We start from the raw sequence: 20,168 nt of genomic DNA on the forward strand, positions 1-20,168 counted from the left end.
CACCCCTGCCAAACAGCCCCCACCCCCTTCAAAGGAGAAGCCCACCCCCCTCCAACCTCCTCACGCAAGTCTAAGTCCTACCTCCATCGGAAATCCCCACCCCCTTCCGTGAGGTGCCTGGATGCCCGTTCAGTGGAGTACCCAGCAATTGTGGGAGTCAGGTGTGGCCAGTTGTGGCCAAGGACAAATGACTTTTTATGGACTGGCCATTGGCCCTGTTGGCACTGTTTCTGTGTGGCCTCTGTCTGGGCTGTATGCAGTTCCACCCTGGTGTTTGTTTTCATTTTTTATGGGTGTGGGGCTATTGTATGTATTATGGTCAAGTTGCAGTGGCGTTCGGTCGGGTACGTCCCTCTTGGTGTGGGGTGTCTGACTTGTGCTGCTGGGAAGGGTTGGGGGGTGTTGCAGAGTGGGTGGAGTGGGTGGGTATGTAACTTTGCTCTTTCCTCCGTTGTGTCGTTGGTTGCGGTACTTACCGTCTTCGTCTGCGGTCTCGGTTGTGTAGATGTATGGCAAGGAGCAAGGCTGGCATGATCTGCAGCTCTCTGTCCATGGCTGCCGCTGCACGTTTTGCGGAACTCCGGTGAGTGTTTCCTTCTATTTGGTTCTTTTCCGTCTGGCTTTGTGTGGCGGTGGTTCCCGCCCCGGAACTGGCGGCGAAATGGTGGTTCATAATTTGATGGTTGGGCCTTTCCAACGGCCTGTGGGCAGACTCTGCCGTCGTCAGCGGGACTCCATTCCTGGCAGTGGGTGGTGGGCTGGATGCATGTGTTTCGTTTGCTTCATTATTTGGCAGTCCGGCCCGCTCCTCTGTTGGCGGTTTCTACCCCCACCGCCGGCGGAGCGGAACGAACCGCCATGTTCATAATGAGGGCCATTATCTTGTGTATCATCCCTTCCACTGAAAATGTGTGAAAGCCTCTCTGTTAAAAGACGCTTTCTGTTATAGATAGTATAATTGCGTTCATTAGTGGAAAGTATTCTTGGGTAACATACCACCAGAAGCAAGTTTCTGTCTAAGGATCATGTTGCAACAGGACAGCTCTAAGTGCAGATGCTGAACTGTCAGTTTCAGTGATTAAAGAAAGTTGTACATTAGCATGCATGAGAATGGTCCCAATTGTGAATGTCATCTTCAATGTAAATGGCTGACTCCTGTTTTCTGCCCCATACAAAAGCTACCCATTTGTGTGAGAGCAATGTGATCTGCCTCATAAGGGTGGAAAAGCCTTTAAATAGATGTAGAAATGTAGAAATTTGCCAAGCTCAACCATTTCAATATCCTTGACAGTAGTAGGGAGCCAACCATTCTAGAATGGCTCTGACTTTTTACTTGTCCATAATTATGCCATCTCTGGATATCTGGATATTTGAAAGCCATATTTTCTTTTTTCTTTTCTTTTTTTTTTCCTCAAAATTCTGATAGTGCTGCCAACACCGTAGCAGACAGAAACAACCCTCTTCAGTTTGAAAGAAGAGGTTCGCCCCTAACTATCACAAGCATTGCCCGTATTCCTGCGATGCCCAATGAAGAACTCATATACAGGGGACCAGACATAATCATTGGACCATATTAGTTGTTTTTGTTTTGCATAACCATCTCTCATATGGCACCCAAATCATGCAGTCCAGACCTACATACACCACCTTGTCTAGTACATAGACTTGATTTACTGCTCTCTGCCACTGCCTTGCCTGTGGGGGGTCTGCTTGCAGCCACCGTCTATATATTTTCCTCCTGGCCAGCAAAATTAAATAGAACAGCAGTTTAGGCCAACTTGCCACTGCGTCAAACACATTGCCTTCCCAGTGTACAATACCAAAAAAGACCAAAGGTCCTTTTATGAGTCTGGCAGTCACAAGACTGCCAGACTTGTGGTGGTGGTCAGTCCACCGCAGCGGTCCGACCACCTCATTACGACCCTGGCAGTTGGACCACCAAAAGACCACCATCTCCACCAGGATCTTTGATCCTGATGGGATGACTGCAGTCGTGGTTGTAATCAGCCACGGAGGCCCTGAAGTCAACACTGCCGTGCTGATTACAACCATGTTCTCTGCCAGCCTTTTCATGGCGGTTTAACTGCCATGGAAAGGCTGATGAAGAACTAGTCCAGGGTGCCAGAGGGGGCACCCTGCACTGCCTATGCCCATAGCATGGGCAGTGCAGGGGCCACCCTCCCAGCACCACCGGAATGCGCACTCTCTGCTGTGCAGACAGTGCACATTATGAGGGTGCTAGGGAGGCCCAACAGTACGAAGGCGTTGGACTCAGCTCCAGCTGAGTCTAATGCCACTGCACATTTTCCTCTGGGCTGACTGGCGAACACCTTGGTTTCGGCTGGTCAGCTCAGTGAAAAACTCGTAATGGGGCTGGTGGGGATACTGCCAGCACTGTGGCTGTCTCCTCATCAGGAGTTTGGCGGTCGGGTTTTATCAACCGCCAAACTTGTTTTCAGACCCATGTGTGGGCTTACCTGAATATCAGGCCCCAAAATTGTGGATAGTACATTTCTCACTGCCTGCCAGTAAGAGGTCAGGGCTGGGCAGTCCAAGAACATGTGTATATCATTAGCGTCCTAACGTCCGCAGCTTTTACAGCAGCAATTCTCATTTCTGCTACGCCTTGCCATCTTAAGTGGAGTACAGTAGCAACTATGCATAGTAAAAATGATTATATTTAAGAGGGGCAGATTTAACTGTAGTATAAAGCAATTTAAGTGATCCTCGCCATAGCTCTTTAACTTGAGCTCGAGGCAAATCCGACTTCCAAAATGCATATGTCGGCTTTGCTCTCCTGTCTAATGCCAGATAACCCCATCACACAAAAACGTCCTTCTTTTTAGGGCCAAGATTTTGCAGTTACTTTTCCATCATGTATGACTATGATTTAGTGGGTGACCCCTCCTGTAACTTTAGCCAAGATGTAATTTGTAAGTATTTGAAGGGTGAAATTGAGCTCTCAGTTCACTTGGACCATTGTTCCCATAACAAGGGTTTGCCCTCACACCACATGTATCCCCACCTCTGCTCTCAATCCTTCTTAACAGGTTTGCACAGTCTAACACTAAAAGACTCCGGTGCCCCACGGAAGTCCCAAACTGGAGCCCACACACTAAGGTACAGAATATTCAGAAACTTCCTAACCTCAAACTATAAACTGGAAGCTGCTTTCAGAATTTTCAGTATAAACTTCTTAAAAAACGTTGTTGACCCCAACTTAAATATAAACCCCATGATAGTGATATCCTTCACCATAAATTGTTGCAATTTGCAGATTGGGCTTACGTACGGAGTTCCCAGTAACATTGTACAGTTTTTTAATTGGAAAGCTCAGCACTATAACTGTACATCTGGAAGACTCAGGCCTCCCTTAGCTAGTTTCCTCCTTAACTTCTTCCACCCCACTCTAACTCCTCTAGAGGCCCAAATTAAGCTACTGATTTCTCCCGGTGGTTCCCTAATAGAGTGTTATCAAAGCTCAAGGGGATATTATCTAATAAGAAGGTTGGCTTTGGCAAAATTACCATATTGACCAAGTTAGCCTTACCATATACAGTCAGGGGCTAGTTTGTCCATTTCTTAAATAATTATTTGATTTCTCTCATTGCCAGTGTCATAACATTAGCCCCTGCAGTGTGGAGGGTAGGCAAGCTATAGGGGGCCCCCTTCAGCACAGTACACTAACTGGGTTCCTGGCTGGATCCAAGAGGGAGAGGGGGCCTCCATTTACTTTGCATGGGCCCCCCTCAAGTTTTGTTACACCACTGCTCATTGCCCTTTTAAAGTTTTTCTCCAGTATTGCCTCTAAGTTTTTAACCACTAATATCCCTAAATATTTACTCAACTCTTTACTGCCTATCCATTCCCAGTACAAATTCCAGGTCATAATTTCTGCTTTATCACAATTAACTTGAGAACAAAACAAATGACCTATGGTGGCTATTTCTTGCTGCAACTGGGACAGAGTATCATCCACATTTGCAGAATAGATGATGAGATCATCTTCATACAGGGCCAACTTCTTTTTGAAGTCCTTGCACTCAAAAGGCACTATCTTTTGTTTTAACCTTAAACTTTGTGCAAAATGCTCCATATACAGATTTAATGTCAGGGAGGCAAGTGGGCACCCTTGCCTAGTCCCTCTCATTATTATAACTTGCTCTGTCAGGTTGTTGTTTACCAGAATTCTTGCCTTTGCAGCCATATAGATTGCCTTGATTACATTGCAGAGAACAGTCCCTGATCCCATGCAGTTCAATACCTCCCTCAAGCATACCCACTTTACCTGGTCAATGTCTTTGTATGCATCAACCAGTATCATCGCTAGTCGGACGGAAAGAGGGATGCGAAATCTAGAGACTCTATCAGGGTATACATCAAATAATTCAAGGAGCTCCCCAGAACAAAACCCTTCTGGTCTTCACGATTTCACAATTTTGCATATTGGCCTAACTGCTTAACTAGAATTGCAACAAAGATTCACAATTCAATAGGGATATTGGCCGGTATGAATCACCTTTGTCAAGGGATTTAACTTGTTTCAGAATAAGGCAAGTGACCGCTTCCTGCCAAGAACGAGGAGGTTTGGAGGCACCTACCAGTATCCTGTTAAACAGCACCTTCCAGACAGGAACTATTTCTTTCACTAATTTAGCATAAAGCTCCACAGGGATGCCACCGGGGAATTCTTACTCTTTTTCATGGCCACCCTAATTTCAAACTTGTTGATTTCCCGGTCAGGCATGTCCTGCTGTTCAGTCCCTAACTTATTTATATGATTCTTTCTCAACCAGGACCTTAACCTGAGAATTTCAGGGGATTATTCATATCTATACAAGTTCTCAAAAGAGGTGAAGTAAACTTTGCCAACCTCCTGATTGGCAGAACATCAATACAGTTGTTACTATCTCTAACCTCTTTTATATATTTCCTGCTCCGTTCAGATCTTGCTTTCCAAGCCAACAGTTTCCCACACTTCTCGCCATATTCAAGACTGGCTACCTTACTGACATACCATCTCTTCGTAATCTGGGCTGCCTCATGTTACAAGAGCCTCTCAAGCAGCATGTAGATCTTGTGCTAATATCTGTATCGCTATCTCTTCCAGGTCCACTACGTTCATGCTGTTCTGAAGATGCTGTTTCCTTTTCCAATCTTCAGATATCCTCTCTCCTTTTTTTATTAAGATGAATAACAGTCCCCTTACCAATCCTTTAAGGAAAGCTTTGTATGTGTCACAAACTATATAAATGTCTGCAGTTTCCAAACTTGACTAAAAAAAGAACTCCATATCCTCCCTGAGATTTTGAATGACATCTTCCTGTGAGACAATCCTTCTATCAAGAGTCATTCTTAATTCAATCCCTACTTTCTCTCTAGAGATGAGTTCTATCTAAACCGCTGTATGATCTGATATGTGTATTGGACAGTGCTCAATACACCTAACACTATCCGCTTCATTGTTATCAACTAGAAAGAGAATGTAACCTGGAGTAGTGCCCACACTTCACACATTGGTGCGTATACTCTCTTGCTCTACCGGCTCTCAGTCTCCAAACATCACTAAGATCTATCTCTTTTCTAAACAAAGATAGATATGTGAATGACTTGGGATTCTGCACCTGCTTATGTCTTGAGGATCTGCCCAACACATTGAAACCTTCATATCTCTCTCCGCAATAATCAGACTATTAAAATCCACATCATATTTTCTTTCTTTAGTATAAATGGAATATTTCCCTAATAGACACAGTACTTCTCGAACATAAGTACAATGCTGTTGGATATTTATTAGGCTAAATCAATTTATCATCCAAGTAAACAATCATGAAAGGGGTATTCAAAAATATAATTTACAACATTCTGGGATGCTTCAGGGGCATTATTTGAACCAAATGACATCACCAAGTCCTCACAGTCGTCAATAGTGTTGAACACTGTTTTCCCTTATTCTCCCTCAGGGATTCTGACCACAAATCTCTGACCAAATTGTAGGCTCCTCCAAGATCCAGCTTGATTTGCTCCAACAGTATTGATAAGAGGGGGAGAGGGTAATGACTTCTATTATTGGTGTCATTCAACCCTTGTTAATCTTTCCATGGCTGATATTAACATTCATTTTTGGCATAGGAAAGGTCGAGGCCCCTGCAAGTGAGATGGAATTGCTAATGAACTCCTTTTGTTACAGACATTGTTTTAATACTTCAACTTCTTTCATTACTAAAGGGCATATTCGCCCTTGATGAACAGGTGTGTTTGGCATTAAATCAATATTGCAGACATTTGGATGATGAGCTGGGAGACTGTCAGCTTCTTTATGACTAAATATATCTCTGAATTCCTTACTGACCTCAAAAACTGTTTCCTTTTGAGAACTCTTACTTTCAGCTGGAGGATCGATTCACTTGTGTACAAGTTCACAATTGACATTTTGAGGAACACAATTGTTCCTGAAGTACCCTGAACAAAACCTACAGCCAGGAATTCACAGTAAATCTTCAAATTATGCTGCCTAACTCCTGAACTCAGATTAAACGAAAAAGATGGATTATCAGTGATGTCAAAGACAGTAGCTCCAATGTGGCTGGATTGAGTAGACATGAACATCGCCTATGTGTCTTTGCAAATATGCCCTGATGTAAGGGTTGTTTCTTTGTTCCCTGAATCTCTTTGTGTTTGGCTTTAACTTTCACTGGCATATCATTTTGTTTGTTTAGCGGAAAACAGCAGATAACTCTAAAATGAATGGGAGCGCTAATCTGTCAAGGTCTTCTTGTTGTCATGAGGACTACATTGATATAAAAGTTTGCCTTTGTGTTAAAAAACAAATTTGCAATATTCAGGCTCAACTTCACTCAGTGTATTAAGGACACACATTCCTGTTTCCTAACAACAAAAGGCATTTCTTTAACACCCTTGCTGCCAGGCCTTTTCCCCCTCAGGTGCCAGGCCTTTATTTGGCAATTTGGGGGCAGTTCGCGCTTAGGCCCTCATAACATTTTGTCCACATAAACTACCAAATTTGCGTCCTTTTTTTCCAACATCCTAGGGATTCTAGAGGTACCCATAATTAGCAGGTTCCCGTGGAGGACACCAAGAAATTATCCAAAATATAGCGAAAAACTTGTATTTAAAAATAAAAATGGGAAAAAGGGCTGCAGAAGGCGGCTTGTGTTTTTTTCCCTGAAAATGGAATCAACAAAGAGTTTGTGGTGCTGAAATCACCATCTTCCCAGCATTCAGGAACAGGCAGATTTTAATCAGAAAACCACATTTTGCAACACAATTTTGGGATTGTATTGGGACATACCCCATTTTAACTATTTTTTGTGCTTTTAGCCTCCTTCCAGTTAGTGACAGAAATGGGTGTGAAACCAGTGCTGGATCCCAGACAGCTAAACATTTGTAAAAAGTAGAAACTATTCTGAATTCAGCAAGAGGTCAGTTTGTAGATCCTACAAGGTTTTCCTACAGAAAACAACAACTGAAATAAACAAATATTGAAATTGAGGTGAAAAAAACAGCCATTTATCTCCACGTTTTACTCTGTAGCTTTTTCCTGCGATGTCACATTTTCAAAAGTAATACACCGCATTACATCTGCTGTACTCTTCTGGTTGCATGGATATATAGGGCTTGTAGGTTCATTAAGAACCCTAGGTACCTAGGGCCAGCAATGGGTTTTCATTGTGAACCGGGTATACAGCAATTCATTTGGTGAAATATAAAGAGTGAAAAATAGGTATCAAAGAAACCTTTGTATTTCCAAAATGGGCACAAGATAAGGTGTTGAGAATCAGTGGTTATTTGCACATATCTGAATTCCGGGGTCCCCATAGTAGCATGTGAATTACAGGGCATTTCTCAAACAGACGTCTTTTTTACACACTGTCTTACATTTGGAAGGAAAAAATGCAGAGAAACACAAGGGGCAATAACACTTGTTCTACTATTCTGTGTTCCCCCAAGTCTCCTGATAAAAATGGTACCTCATTTGTGTGGGTAGGCCTAGTACCCGCGACAGGAAACTCAACATGGACACATCACATTTTTTTATTGAAATCTGATTGGAAAGTGCCTAGTTGGGGATTTCTAGCTCAGCCGGCACCTACGGAAACCTACAGAACCTGTACATTTTTTTAAACTAGACACTTAGAGGAGTATAGGATGGAATGACTTGTGGGGCTCTCACCAGGTTCTGTTACCCAGAATCCTTTGCAAACCTCAAAATTTGGCAAAACATTTCCTTCCACCCAGCATTCCTTCAAGTCTTCAGATAAAAATGGTGCCTCACATGTGTGGGTAGGCCTAGTGCCCGCGACAGGAAATGCCCCAAAACACAACATGGATACATCACATTTTCCAAAAGAAAACTGACCTGTTTTTTGCAAAGTGCTTAGCTGTGGATTTTGGTCTCTAGCTCAGTTAGCACCTAGGGAAACCTAGCAAACCTATATAATTATGAAAACTAGACACCCAGGGGAATTCAAAATGAGGTGACATGTAGGGCTCTCACCAGGTTCTGTTACCCAGAATCCTTTGCAAACCTCAAAATTTGGCAAAAAAACACTTTTTCCTCACATTTCGGTAATGGAAAGTTCTGGAAACTGAGGGGAGCCACAAACTTCCTCCTACCCAGCGTTCCCCCAAGTCTCCCAATAACAATGGTACCTCACTTGTGTGGGTAGGCCTAGTGCCCGCATCAGGAAAAACTTCAAACCTCAACATGGATACATCACATTTTCCAAAAGAAAACGGACCTGTTTTTTGCAGAGTGCTTAGCTGTGGATTTTGGGCTCTAGGTCAGCCGGCACCTAGGAAAACCTAGCAAACCTGGACATTTCTGAAAACTAGACACCCAGGGAAATCCAGAATGGAGTAACTTGTGGGGCTCTCAACAGGTTCTGTTACTCAGAATCCTTTGCAAACCTGAAAATTTGCCAAAATAAAACAGTTTTTCCTCACATTTCAGTGATAGAAAGTTCTGGAATCTGAGGGGCACCACAAACGTCCTTCTATCCAGCATTCCCCCAGGTGCCCCAATAAAAATGGTACTGCACTTGTGTGGGTAGGCCTGGTGCCGGCAACAGGAAATGCCCCAAAACACAATGTGGAAACATCAAAATGATCTATTACAAAACGACCTGTATTTGTAGGACGAGGTGGAAGGGGAGCACCTGTGTTTTTGGTCCTAGGTGCGGCAGTCATCTAGGGAAACTTACCAAACCCAGAATTGTTTTTAAACTAGACACCCGGAGGAGTCCAGGAAGGTGTGGCTTGCGTAGATCCCCCAACATTTTCTTACCCAGACTCCTCTGCAAACCTCAAATATAGCAAAAAAATCACATTTTCCACACTTTTGTTTTGTAGGATCTCTGTGCCGGTAAAAATATCCTACCACCCAATGTTCCCCTTGGTTTGGCGATAAAAATGATACCTCGCTTGTGTGGGTGGCACAGGTGCCTGCAACAGGAAAAGACCAAAAACCTGTATAGATTGAGGGGATAGCACAGCGAGTTGATAAGCACAATTTTTTCTTTTATACATTTTTAGGCTGACTCTGCTTTGGGGACCCACTCAAGCTGGGTGGTTGGAAATTTGTGCCGGAGCGGTGATCCTACAAAGAAAAATGAGGAAAATATGCCTTTTTAAGCAATTTTGGAGGTTTGCAAAGGAGTCTGGGTAAGAAAATGTTGGGGGATCCATGCAGCCACACCTCCCTGGACTCCTCTGGGTGTCTACTTTTCAAAAATGTCTGTGTTTGGTAGGTTTTCCTAAATGAAGGCCGCACCCAGGACCAAAAACGCAGGTGCCCTCCCCCACCACCCGGAAAAAGAGGTAGTTTTGCAATTGATCATTTTGATGTATTCACATCCTTCTGTGATGTTCCAAACACTAAAATTGTGAAAAGAAACACACTTAGGTTATGTTAAAAAGACCCCTCACCCACCAATTAAGTTGGTGGCATGCTTCACCATCAGGTTCCCACCCGAGACACCTAGCATGTCACAGGTGTGCCGCGATGCCTGATTACAGCTGAGCAGGTTTGACCATTTTTACCACACATACTGGTTGGATTTGGCACAAGGTCAATGATGGTTCGGTAGATCAAATTTTATTAACAAGAGATTTCACAAAAATGAAATGCACTTGAAATAACTGAAAGGCCAAAAAAGTGAACCAATGACTCACAGCTTGTGAGCTGTAAAGTCACGTCAAGGCACCAACCGCTTTACATTCCTTTCACACACCTTTCATACATGACATGCACAAGACCATTCACGCCATCAGCCATGGGCCCAGCACATTACAACACTCACATCACTTTCATACACCCACATGCCTGATACAGCAATCACACCGGCTGATGGGAGTGTGTGGACTGGCGTTTGGCTGGCAGTGTGCTGCAGTGGCCAACAGCAAGTCACTATTTACACCGCCAGCCAAGCGCCACTCCACGCACACCGCCAGCCAGGTGCCACTCCATGCACACCACCAGCCAAGCGCCACTCCATGCACAGCGCCAGCCAGGCGCCACTCCACACACACTGCCAGCCAAGCGCCACTCCATGCACACCACAGATCACTTTTTTTTAAACAACAAAGAAACCACTAACTAATTATAAATAAGTACAAAACTACAAACACAAAAGCCCTAACTGAATACATAACGGTAATGCCAACCATGAAACTGAACATATGAAAATATAAAACAGGAAGTTTACGCTCACTGTAGTTCCCAGTAATTCTTCTGGGTGTGGTAACTCCTGAAACAGCAAGCCACACACAGCCCAGGCTTTGAAGGATAGTCTGGGCAATACATCAGTTCCTTTCTCCGGATACCTCTTCTGGTGTAGACTCTACACTTCTTAGTGGGCAAGTCTTTTTTGGGAGTGGGACGAATGTGATCAGGAAAGTGGCGATCTTTCAAAATAGCCACAGCCTCCACCACTGCTACTCTAGGAACTCTTGTCTGTTCCACCACAATAAGGCTCTCTATCACCGACTCCTGAAATTTAACAAATGTTATCCTTGACTCAAGGGAACAATTCTTGAACACAATAAAAGCATTAAAAGTTGCTAAATGAAACAAATTGATGGCCAACTTTTTATACCACACAGAAGACTAACGAACAGCAGTGTAAGGTTCCAATATCTGATCTACTCTTTCAACACCACCCACGTGCTTATTGTAGTCCAAAAAGCACACAGGTTTGCGAACTTCAGCAACCTGACCCAAAACAGTCACAGGGGAAGTACTCTCATCATGGATGGTGGTTAGCATGTTCACATCCCTCCTGTCTGAAACTTTTCAGAGCTAGCAGCTCATTATTACGCAAGGCACTCCACTGTCCCCTCTCAAGTTTTTTTACAGACAAGCTGCCTTGGATAGCCTTTGTAGAAGGGATTTTGCCACAGGCAACAGTGTCCACTCTGAACAATTCCTTGAACAACTGCACTCCAGTGTAGAAGTTATCTATGTTCAAATGGTGACGTTTGTTAAACAGTCATCTACCAAGTTCCCACACAATTTTCTCACTAACTCCAAAAGTGGGCGGACAATCAGGGGGGTCACTACTGGAATCCCTACAAGTGTAAACCCGAAATTATACACACATACTGTACAACTTTCAGACAGCATTTACATCTTAATTCCATACTGTGCCCTCTTGCTAGGAATGTAATGCTTAAAAACCAAATGCCACTTGTACAGGATCAAAGACTCATCTATAGATATTTTTTTCACTGGAACATAGACCTCTGAAAACCGATCTACAAAATGATCAAGGACAGGCCTAATCTTAAAAAGACGGTCACAGTCAGGGTGATCTTGCGGCAAGGCTAAAGCATCCGAAGAAGAAGCAAATACTGATTACGAGTCATGGTTGCAGGAAATATAGCTGTTGCCATCAAGGGACTAGTAGACCAATAAGAAGCCAGTGACAGCTTCCTTATCAAGCCCATCAAAAAAGTCAAACCCAGGAACTTTTTCGACTCTTCCAGATTTGGGGGAATACACTTGGTAGCTCCAGACTGAGGCCTAAGTCTGGCAGCAGTGTCCCTCAAATACTGCTCCGCACACAAATTAGTCTGTTCAACAATCTCTTCCAAAAATACATTGTTCATATACAACTCGAAGGAAATTAACAGACAAAAAGTTTTCTGCATTCACTGTACACCCTGGGAGACCAGTAAAGGCAGGCAACTGTGGCTGCTCCATGTTTAGGGCAACCCAGGTGTCAGGTCTTCCAATAGGAAAACTTTCAGCCCCAGGCTGCTACACTATTGGCACTTCAGTGTCCCGTCATCTGCTTGATGAGAGTGGCTTCCTCATCAGTAGATTCCTCTCAGACAGAAAACTCACTTTCAGAATCTCTCACTTCCTCCTCTGCCTCATATTCAGAGTCAGTCTCATAATCATGGTCAGAAGACGACTCAAAAAGCATGCCAACATCCCGCTGAGCTTTCACTCTGCGCTAGCCATGATCCTTTCTAAGAAGTGTAAATTGACAATTGCGCCAACAACAACCAGCACTGTCTAAAATAAGTAATAAACAAACTGTGGCTTTATCACACAGAGTTATGTACTCAAAAACTATACCACTCACTTCCCTGAAAAAGCTAGACTCACCAGCAACTACTCTGCACAGACACAGCAATCACCAATGATATTCCACTAAAAAGAAAAAAGAAAAGCAAATTAGACATAAGACAACACAAATATCATTGTGCACAAATCTAAGGACAATTTCACACACAATCCTGCATTTAGTACACCACCTACAAACATGTAATTTATGCATGGCAACAATACTTTGGAGTAAATTGTTTTTACTTACCTAAAACATGCAACTACGCAAACCGCAGGTCAACCACTGCCAAAACCGCAAGGAGCCACAGCAAAGGAAGCAAAAGCTGTGAACAAGAACGAAAAGGAGAAATCAATTCTTATAATTACAAATGCAAATACTTCGCCAGTTGACAAACACCCGCCACAAAGCATTTCAAAATTTTCCCTGGTGCCTAAGTGGATTCTTCCCCCCCTGGGGCAGATGGTCCTACAAAAAAATAGGCTGATCTGCCCCCAAAAGGGGGCAGAAATGGCCAACAATTCTGTGCCCCCTTTGGGGGCAACCCTTGCCAAAGAGGGTGCCCCCCAACACAAAAAAAGAAGGAAAACAATCCCTGGCGTCTTTGTGGCTTCTGCCCCCCTTGGGGGCAGATGGGCCTAAAAACAAATAGGCTGATCTGCCCCCAAGGGGGCCAGAAATGTCCATCACTAATGTGCCCCTTTTGGGGTGTCGACCCTTCCCCAAGGGGTGCCTCCCCACACAAAACACACACAAGATCCCTGGTGCCTAAGGGGATTCTGCTCCCCTTGGGAGCAGATGGGCCTAAACAAATAGGCCAATCTGCCCCTAAGGGGGGCAGAAATGGCCAACAGTTCTGTGACCCTTTGGGGGGTGACCCTTGCCAAAGGGGACACCCCCCAACACAAAAAAAAACAAAAGAAAAAAATCCCTGGTGTCTTGGTGGCTTCTGCCCCCCTGGGGGGCAGATGGGCCTTAAAAAACAAAAAGTCCACTCTGTCCCCACCCTCGGGGTCCCTGAACTGGTGTAGACTGGTTTATGCAAGCAGGACACCAAATGTGCCATTCAAAGCATTACCAATGGCTTAGGGAGGTTACCCTCCCAAGCCTGTAACAAATATTTCCAAAGGGAGAGGGTGTACCATCCCTCTCCCTAAGGGAATCCTTTGTTCTGCATTCGTGGGCTTGACCTGTCTGTGAGGTGTCAGCAGCTGGGGCTGTCTGGAAAACTTCAGAAGGCTGAAATGGCAATGCTGGGGCTCCTCTGAGGAGCCCCCAGAGTGCATGACAATGTTTACAAAAGCTTTGGGGTATGATCCCAACATGTTTGATACCAAACATGCATATGTTTGGAGTTACCATTATAATAGCTGGACATAGGTAGTGACCTATGTCCCGTACACACTTAAAATGGCATCCCTGCACTCACGAAGTCTGGGAAAATGGTCCTGGACTTCATTGGGACAGCTCTGCTAGTGCAGGGGTGCCCTCACACACAGGTACTTTGCACCCTGCCCTCAGGGCTGGAGGGCCTGCTATAGGGGTGACTTATAGGTGACCTGGTGCAGTGAAAATGGCAGGGAAAGGGTGCGTGCACCTTTTCACGCTGGCTGCAATGGTGGTCCTGCAGAAGCCTTTACATGGGCTCCCTATGGGTGGCAAAATATATGCTGCAGCCCATAGGGATCCCCTGGAACCCCGATGCCCTGGGTACCTAGGTACCATATACTAGGGACTTATAAGGGGGCACCAGTATGTCAATTGTGGGTGAAATACAGAGTTTGGGGAGAGAGAGCATAATCACTGGGGTCCTGGTTAGCAGGATCCCAGTGAACACAGTCAAGCTCACTGACATCAGGCAGAAAAAGGGGGTAACCATGCCAAGAAAGAGGGTACTTTCCTACACTAATGCTTTAAAAAAGGAGATTGGGCATGCAACCCCCAGAAACGGTGAATCTCCCTTGAGCTCACCATAGATTTAATCATACTTCTCAGCTATTCACCTGTAAAAGAAGAAACTACATTACAAGGAAATTTGAGGCAAATATCTTTACATTAAAATGTTTTTTGTATTTCTTCATGAATTATTAAACATTCTATAGGTCCCATAGGTTTCTGAGTGCTGTACACCAAGTAGGAGCTTCTAAATTAAGCTTTTTTCCTATTCCTCTGATTACAGGTACAGGGCTATAAACTAAGATCCCCGAGCATACAAACGTTTGCATAGGGATCAAAATCATGAGCTGTGTGATAGTTCTCACACCTCCCAGTCTTCCTTAGATACATTACGTCAGGTCGAACTTGCGGCGTAAAGCCAGAAAGAAGGCAAAAAGATCTAAATTCATGGCTTTAAATACCAATTATGCGGCATAATGCTGCACAATTTGTAATAATATTATTTCATTATGTCATCATTTTTAAACTTGGTAATACTGTCTCAGCATTGGTTGCAACTCATTAGTACCAATTTAACGCCTAAATATAGTAAAAAGCAACAGAAAGGTGCCCAATCCAGCTTTGCAAAGGCCTTTCACCGTGCAACAACACATGTTGCTGCATTTTACTAACTTTTGAACCCTTTGAGCTAGAAACAACATATTTTTTGGTAAAATCTGCAGATTCTGCGCAGATGATGGATTAAGTTTCAAATGCGGCAAATCTATAATTATGTGAAAATCGCCACAACCCCACAATTACATAATTCCACTGGCCCTAGTTGTAAATACCCCACTCTACTCTGCACAACGTCGAACCAAATCCATTCTGCATAGTATTGGAAAGTACGTTTGTGCTGGTATAGGGCAACGTGGTGGTAATGGAGTATTACCCTCAGACCATTGACTTTCTGACTTTCCATATTTGAAAAGTAGTTCTTTAGGGTTATCATATTTAAATGTTCTGATTTTGTTAAAGTAGGCAGAACCGAAGGGACGGTTGATCCTGCAGGGATTTAAACCTTTGGGACCTTTTTTATTGATGGGTTAGTGCATGTTCCAGCAGGAGGCAAAGCTACCAGTAAGTTGTTGGCTTAGAAATCTCTGCAGTCTAACCCCCAGGCAGGAGACGGTTAAGAGCTCTAACTGAAAAATGCAAAAACAACCTTTTGCAGTTTCTAAAGGGAAACAATTACAAGTTGTTTAATTTCTGATGTATTTGCAGACTGAGAATACTTTGCCCTGAGGAATCACCTGTAATGGTCTGCCATTTAAATTCACTGTCTGGAGTGTACATGAAAGGACAAAAGCTGATGTTCAGATATGCTCGTGAAACTGTAAAAAGAAAGGCGCGGACAGGAAATTCATAAACAGCATAGCAGTCAATCACTCAGGGCCTCACACCTGCAGAATCTGCAGCAAGTTCTAAGGTTGTATGAATGAATGAATACAATTCGTACAGCACGATGATACCCCATAAGCCTTCCTGGCGTTAGGATTTGGCGAAGGATTCCAAAGAAAGAAACTAAGGACAAGAAGATTGAAAGAGCTATAATTTAGGATGGGTTCTGAAAATGGTGTAACTTTGCTGACTACGCTGAGACAGAGCTGAAGAGGTTTCCGGATGTTTTGACAAGAAGGAAATTGACCAGCTTCCCAAGCTGTTCTTCTGTTCTTAGGGATATCGGCAAAACAGCCAGTCTAGGAGCAAGCTTTTTTACAGGAGAGTAGTGTTGGAATGTGTGTTTTAGAAGCAATATTAATATGAAAAGCTTGCAATATATTGTGTGATGAAGCTGCATAGAAAATGTGTTAACATAAGAAAATAATGCACATGTTTGAAATGTGCCCACGGGGAGTGGCTACCAATGTAGAAGCTTGTTAATTCTGAATTATAATGCAATAATGTTTAGAATTTGTATTAGTATATCATAATTAGAGTTATGTGTTAAGAGTTTGCTTTATTAAATCAGAGGGCCTTAGCTTAGCGAGGGTCTGGGCCTAGCTGCCTGGCCTCATATTAAACTGTATTTTCTAACGTGTAATGTGCTGTTCTTCTGAAGGACACGAAGCTGTACTTTTTTCCAGGAGTTGTATGTGTGTAGCTGTAGTAAATTCTTTCTCATGAGAACCGACTTGCTCAAAGCGATGTTCTTGCTAAATGCAACAGTGTAATTCATAACAGGTGTAAGGTTAACCGTAGTAGGAGAAGACAATGGAGACACTGACTGGAGCGCAAAGTGTAACTTTTCCTACCTGACATTCCAACCGTTGAAGACGTCAATAACATGGACCAATCCGTGACATGAGAACTGTGGTTTGTGGAAAATTCTAGCAAGATGCTTGCAAAATTATTGGACAGTGATAACGATGCACCAATTATTATCCAATGAGGAGTTAGGGGCTAATTAGACAGTTTTGATTTAACGGCGTGACCCAAGAAGAAACGGACTCTCACTCTCTCTCAATCACTTTCCAGAGAACACTTGCCACTTCACTATTCCGTTATTTCCTTTTGAGCTACTGAGCTACTATTCTTCCAGTGTCTTGTCCTGATACTTTAAACCATCCTCTACCCATTCTTGCCTGATATTTACTTTCTCCTCCATATGAGGGAAGGGTCCTATTCCCTAGCTATGCTATATTGAGACTTTGCCCCGTCCTATCTCTGCTGATGGTGAATCGACTGATGTCCTGGGGACGAAGACTGACGCTGTTTGCTGATCTGCTGGATTGGTAAGTATCGATGCAAAATTGTGATTGTCTGTTTGCCTTTCTTTCTAGGTACCAACTGCTATTTTGATAGAGGCCATAGTTTAGATGTTTTCTAAATTCGTGTTCACTAAATGTTTTGCATGAAGCCCAACATGCTAATGCTAATTTGACGTTAGTTAATGCATTCACAAATATCTTATGCAAATAGACAAATGACTGAGTTCTTGCTTTGTTGGATCATGTACTAATGAGACTCTGCTAAATTGCTTCATAATGATGATGTGCCTAAATGCTGAATGAATATTTTCTATGCATTGATTAATTGCGTTCTAGTTGCTAATTAGAAGAGTTTCTAATTAGGTTTATTGATGTTGAAATTAACAGATATGATGTTAGATTATAACCAATAGGGAAATAGATATCCTAACACTTAACCAAATTGGTGTGGTTATTCATGACTGAAAGGTCATGGTGTGTTCAAATTATTGATTCTTATTGATAAGTTTGTTGATTAGTGATTGCAATTATTGATTGTCTTATTGATCTATTGATTATTGATGTCAAGAAGATATCTTGTACTGGGAAATCCCCGAACGTGTCCAAAGGTTTGTCGACCTAAACACGTCTCCTTGTAAGTTTACTTATTAAGGCTTTGACGCACTAACAGTTTTTGGTAGCAGAGGATGGTTTGGCTATTTGGGGCCCCAGTATCACAGTTTGGTAGAAAAGGTGTTGGTTTGGCTTTGGGGGCCCAGGGTGAGAGATTAACAGGCTGGTAGAGATCAATGGGCGTGGTTTGGAAGTAGGAAAGGTGTACCAAATAAATTGGGTTTTGTGTTTTTTTCTCTTTTTTTCAAGGATGCGAATTGGAGAGATGATGACCCAATGACTTTCCCGGAATCTCAGAGCTTGCTGAAGGCAGTTTGAGTATGTTCTCGGCATTCTAGTGATAGTGTGAATGAAGTAGATTTTGCGCCTGCACAGCTTATGCATACCACAGGTGAATTGTGAAGTTTGTGAGGATTTTAGGCCAGATAATGTTTTAGTAGGAGTGTGCGTTCTCCGCAGTATGAGAGTAGGGAAGTCAGCGAACTTCATGTGAGTGTGGCGCTTTGTGTTAAAAAAAAATCCACGTGGTTGTTGATGATGATGTACGGACCCTGCGTGGTCTAAGACTCTGGAGTATATTGATAAGTGTATGAGACACTTGGTTTATGTTGTAACTTGCGCGGCTTGATAGGTCGATAGTGAAGTCGACGAATCGAGTTTGAGTCAAAGTGAGTGAATGAAAATTTCGATGGAGATTTGGTGAGTTCTAAAGTGCACTAGAACAATAATCCATTGACAGGTCGAGAGTAGAATTTGAGGGTCACATTTTGCTTGCGACTGCGGGATCTGAGAAGGAGAGAGTAGCAGCCGAGGCTAAGCGAAATCTCTGTAAAGTTCTGGAGCGATTGTGTAACCCTTTCCTATAGTAAACCGGCAAATTTGAGTTTTATTTGGTTGGTGCTCGCAATATAGTGCATTAGTTTTGTGTGAATTGAGAGAGGGAAGACAAGCCGCAAGACTTTGTCAGCCGCAGTGTGTGTGAGTGTGACACCATTGGAGCCGCGCTGGGATAGGTTGGTTAGTGAGAAGGGTCGCGCACGGATTGGCAGCCGTCCGTGAGAGGCAATTGGTTGAGAAGGTAGGCAAAGAGAGTTCTAGGAATTAAAGTCACTTCCTGATTTGATTGTGAACAAAATAAAAGACGTAAAGATGAAATTTTTCAAGGCTTTAAAGAGCGCTTTGAGGGGAGACATATATATTACCGTGAGTGTAGGGGAGGTTACACCGCCAGAGGATACACCGGCTTACACTGTAATGGAGGAAAAGGGTGTTGCGCCATGTCTTTGGCTAAAGCAGTGGTGCAAAGCTACGGAAAAAGAAGGGTGCTTAGCGTTTCCTGAGAACGGAACGTTCAATTTGAGGGTCTTAGAAAATCTGCAGAGGATGCTAAATGAGCTAAAGCGGCCTCCGAGGCCAGCACAGTTTGAGGCGTTAGCAATTTGGGAACTGATGGCAATACGACAACAGCAACAGAAATTTGAGAGGAGAATGAGGAAAGCAGAAAAGACACTAGCAGAGGCTAGGTGGGATAGTGCACAGAGAGTTTGGAGGAGAGAAACAATAGATGGAGTCAGGCTGTTTCCAGCGATAGCTCAAGAAGGTGAAGACAAAGGGGGGAAAGCTACTTGTAAGACTGACAAAAGTCCTTCCAAAGACAAAGAGGTTAGGAAGCCCTGGTCAGAGGTAGATGATGACGAGTTCCTTAATCAGTTACTAAATGATTGACCACCGCCATATGCAATAGATGACAATAGACCAAGTACCAGTACATGTCCTGCAGGCTTGGCACAAGAGAAGGTGACAACGAATACGACACAGGTTAGTCCTGTCTCGACACCAGTCCCGGTGCAGAGTAGTTTTAGCGTGTCCACTGCCCACGGTATGCAATCTCAGCTGCAACCGCCACAGGTTCAGAGACTTTACCCCGATGTACCTATTTTAGAGACTATCACAAATCTGATGATGCCGACAGAGCAAGTATATGGGAGACCAAAGTTGATTCAGACTGAGCCAACTCCACCTTTACTGCCCCAGGTGCAGCAGCAAATGATTCTGAATTATACTTTGTCACGGGACCGCAGTCAAACATGGCGCCAGTGATGAACCAGAATATGGGAGTTAGTCCTCCACAGGTTTTGGGGAACAGACAGTCGCCAGAGGCCATATCTTTGCCTATTACGGTTGGTCCACCAGTACCATTGTATGCACAGGAGAGGCCTAGTGTATGCGATCAAGGGGTAATGACACAAAATATGACAAGAGGAGGGTCGTAGGAAGCTCCCAAGGAACGATTCCATTGGAACCGACATTTGAAGGA

The 20,168-nt window shown here is 43.6% G+C and overlaps 1 long non-coding RNA gene across 1 annotated transcript in view; it reads right to left on the reverse strand.

The window, feature by feature from the left end:
- Positions 1-13,001, reverse strand: part of LOC138283208 (uncharacterized) — a 245,106-nt gene extending 232,105 nt beyond the window's left edge. Inside the window, exons 1-2 of the long non-coding RNA XR_011201129.1 lie at positions 12,843-13,001; positions 12,635-12,679 (exon numbers count right to left, since the gene is read on the reverse strand). This is a non-coding gene — a long non-coding RNA (uncharacterized lncRNA). The remainder of the gene's footprint in view (positions 1-12,634; positions 12,680-12,842) is intronic.
- Positions 13,002-20,168: the final 7,167 nt, after the last annotated feature.

The sequence above is a fragment of the Pleurodeles waltl genome, chromosome 3_1 (genome assembly GCF_031143425.1).
Source record: "Pleurodeles waltl isolate 20211129_DDA chromosome 3_1, aPleWal1.hap1.20221129, whole genome shotgun sequence".
Lineage (NCBI taxonomy): Eukaryota > Metazoa > Chordata > Amphibia > Caudata > Salamandridae > Pleurodeles > Pleurodeles waltl.